This window comes from Silene latifolia, chromosome 11 (assembly GCF_048544455.1).
Source record: "Silene latifolia isolate original U9 population chromosome 11, ASM4854445v1, whole genome shotgun sequence".
NCBI classification, from domain to species: Eukaryota; Viridiplantae; Streptophyta; class Magnoliopsida; order Caryophyllales; family Caryophyllaceae; genus Silene; species Silene latifolia.
Window position 1 is genome coordinate 81,154,494 of NC_133536.1, and position 4,108 is coordinate 81,158,601.

Genomic DNA, 4,108 nt, shown 5'->3' on the forward strand with positions numbered 1-4,108 from the left:
TTCATGCCACTCAAATTAAGCTTCCGTATTATGCGCTTTGCAAGGTGAATGCCACCCACGACAATTGGTGTTGATTGGGCCGGTGAGTTTCTATGTTTGTTTAAGTGAAGAGGCATATGATGCGCCACACAAAGTTTGAACGTCATGGGGTTAGAACGGAGGTAGGAGCCAAGAATTTTCAACTCCTTCGTCCGAAAATTATGGGGCTCATCCCTCCCAAAGACGGTACAACCCATATAACGGTGCCAAATTCTTATGGCGGCATTGTGGCATGTATTCACCGCTCTCTTCACCCCCTTTTGATCATCAAGGCCGGTGATGGCCTTCCAAATAATCCCATGGTCAAAGTTATCCGGTGCTTTGTGTGGAGGACTCATGTCTTGCCCAAAATGCTCGGCAAAGGTAGGAAGGGTAAGGGATTAATCCTTGTTTAAGAGACAGAAATGTAAAAATGCTACCTTTCCGTCTCTCTGATGCTTGTCAATTCTAAGTGAGCTTAAAAATTCCCAAGTAAGTCGGGCATATGTCTTCTCATGGAGGTCATACATTTTTCGTATCCCGACTCCTTCAAATAAATCAAGTGTGACATGGTCTAACCCTAGGTCCCTCATGGATTGGCGGTCAATAAAGCGAGTTGGGTGAAGGGGACGTTTTTTAAACATACAAATTTACCTTTCATGGTGACGGAGGAGAATTGGAGTCCCGGAAAATCCGGATCAGGACTCATGTCGGATGCCGCTGCCGCTACCATTTTCGCTTGTTGGAGAGCCAAATCGCCCCGACGAACACGCTTTTTAGGAGCCATGGATGATGGGGTGAAAATTTCATGAAAGGGAGGGATTGGGTGGTGGTTTGGTGTGAGTTGGTGGAGATTTAAGAGATAAATGGAGAGTTTAGAGAGAAGAGATGTCGAAAATAATGAAGAGAATGGGCTTGTGTCGTGTGTTTTAATTGATATCAGAGTACTCCCAGCCGGTCTATGGACCGGCCGCCGGTGCCCCGGCTGGGAGATCAAGCCAATTTGAATTTTTTCACTTAACGATCAAAGTGTTCCCAGCCGGTGCAGGGAATGGTCGCCGGTCACCCGGCTGGGAGATCACCATTGCTCTCCTTTTCACATAAATGTGCTCCCAGCCGGCAGGCCAGCTGCCGGCCTACCGGCAGGGAGTTCCTCTTTTTTCTTTTTCCATCATTTGATTCTCCTTGGGGTGTTCCTAGCCGGCTGCCAGCCTAGGCTCACACCCCCTTCACACGTCATTTGTCCTCAATTTAGGTTCCTGATGTGACTCATATTTGAGCACATTTAGTCCCCAAATTAACCTTGTTCCTATGCTTTATAGCACTTATTTAGGTCATTTCTTGTCTTTAGCTTCCCATTTTGCATATCCTTTGAGGTTATGTGTCCTTCGTAGGAGAGGATGGGTAACTTTGCATTTTTGAGGCGGAATGGAGCTAAATTGATCGCATCCAATGACCAATCATGAAAGAGAAGACAATACTAGAAGGCCTAAGTAGATAATAAAGTAAAATGGGCAATGATGAAAGGATCCTTGCATCCACGATCCTTGAGGATTGTTAAGGAGGAAAAGAAAAGAAGCAGTCTGCCCAGGAACGCGAGCGGATCAGGCACGATCCGGGCATCCCGCAGCACCAAGATCCAGGCGTCTTGTGCCCAAGACGAGCGGATTACAGCGCAAATATCTAAGCGTCTTCCCCTAGGATCCGCTCGGATCACAAGTCAGAGAGCCCGTGGCTTACCTCAAGACGGGCGGATCGTGGCAAGACTAGCACGAGAATATGCTTATTTCCTTCGAGAGGAGCATTTCCTCAACTTTTCTTAGGGACTTAATAGTCATTTAAGCCCTTAGTAACCCTAATCTTTGTACCTAATCTTTAGTATAAGTACCCCTTTGTACTACCTAGATTAGCATGCTCTCTTAAGCAATCCTAATCCATCCTTAATCACTTTGTAATTCTCTCAAATTAGTCTTAATTTAGTTGTAATACAATTCTCAATATTAATCACATCTTAATCTTTCCTTAATTTCTCCATTGTTCTTCATTTATTTTGGGTAATTAGAAGATTATTTGGGTTTATTTGGAGGATTGACAACCTTCCATCAATCATCAAGTACTTCTATTATTCTTTGCTTTATTATTTGGAATCATCTCAATAGGTATAATTCTCTCTTAACCTTGTTTAATTATTGTTAATCACTTTCATTTATTCATCATGTTTTGCTTTGTTACTATGATTGACAACCTTATTAACATGTTAAACTTGATCACGAGTGAGTAGTTTCCTTAGCTAGGGTTAATGGGGAATTAGGGGAAACCAAAATGTGGAATGATTCATGCTTAATCTAATATGTTTTCATAGTTAAATTGCTTGGTTGTTGTGATTTCAACTTATGCACATGTTATGTTTGATGAAATGCGAGCCTATGAATCCTTGTATTTTTTACCCATCACCTATCTTGTCAATGGGGCTTGTAAGCTTATACACCAACTCGAGCCTCATTAGACCATGCATATAGTTGAATAGGAAGGATTAAGTCGACTTGTAGGTGCTGTACAATCTAATCGATTCGGCTCCAGGACCCAAACCTTCTTAGGGATTGTAAGCTTATACACCAACTCGATCCCATCACAACACTAAGTGCTTGCTATATGATTGAGAACATGTTTGTATGATCAACTCCCATGAATCCCCTATGAACCCATGACACCCTAGTACCTTTAATCAATTGTTTACACCCCTTTTAATCATCTTGCTTGTTTTCATTACTTTACTTTTATTTTGTTGATTAGTTTAGTAGATCTCCTATCTCAACCCAAATTGTGACACCCTAAGACGCGACCATTTGCAATTGAAAATCCTACATCAATACCCGTCCTTGGGATCCGACCTTTACTTGCCTCTTTGCTAAGAGTAGTTTGTAAATTTATAAATATTGTTTTAGTTGGTAACTTTTGACGACGAGTTTAAACTACACCAAAAATGGCGCCGTTGCTGGGGACGGTGTTAACGTGATTTGATTTTCATTAATTATTTTTAGTTGTATCTTTCTTTACCTTGGTGAGGTCAATCTTCTCAAGGTTGTTCTAATTGTTTTCGAGTTGTTTGATATTTTGCATGACTAGGAGATCACAAGGTAATCCATTACCTATTGATCTTGAAATTGAAAGAACCTTAACCAACAATAGAAGAGTTGCTAGAGTTACTTTAAGAGGTATTGGAGAGATTCTGGACATTCAACCAAATAACATTGAGTTTACCAACCCTTTTGCAAGAGAAGGAGAGGACAACCCAATATAAAACCCACCACAAAATCACCCCACAATGCCTAAATTTTCATCACATTCCGTACCAACCGAGGAGAATCTACCAAATGGTACTCCTACACCACCACATTTAACTGGTAATTTCATTGCCAAATCCGCATTCATACAACTAGTTGAGAGAAGTCAATTTGGGGGGATGCCTAGTGAAGACCCTCATTCACATATGGAGACTTTTTGTGACTATTGTGATGCGATTTCTCAAACCGGAGTTACTCAAGACCAAATCCGATGTGTAATATTTCCTTTTTCTTTGATTGGTACCGCAAAGCAATGGTTGAAGAGTCTAAACAAGACTACCCTTGGTATTGATTCATGGAAGAAGTTAGCACTTGCTTTCTACAAGAAATTCTATCCTCCGGAGAAGACTAACATGTTGAGAGCCCAAATCACCGGGTTCAAACAAAGGGATGAGGAATCATTGTATAAAGCATGAGAGAGATTTAAGGACACTTGTCGTTCTTGTCCACACCATGGACTTAGCAAGTTGTTCCTTGTGCAACAATTTTGGAATGGTCTATATGATGACTCCCGCAACATCCTCAACATGGGATCCAATGGTATGTTTACCGAAGTTGATAACAATCAAACATGGGCCAAAATTGAAGAAATGGCAGTTCATAATTCACAATATAGTAGGCCTCGAAAGGCTACTAGAGGAGGAAAGCATGAGGTAGATTCCATCACTCAATTGGGTCCTCAACTAACTGCTCATATTGACACCATCAATTTGAAGTTTGAGAAGGCCATGGCTAAGCTTGATGAT

At 41.4% G+C, this 4,108-nt stretch overlaps 1 non-coding gene across 1 annotated transcript; it reads right to left on the reverse strand.

Moving 5' to 3' along the window:
- Positions 1 to 3,715: 3,715 nt before the first annotated feature.
- On the reverse strand, positions 3,716 to 3,822 carry LOC141616223 (small nucleolar RNA R71). The gene has a single exon (XR_012530581.1). It is a non-coding gene; the product is annotated as a small nucleolar RNA R71 (small nucleolar RNA).
- Positions 3,823 to 4,108: the final 286 nt, after the last annotated feature.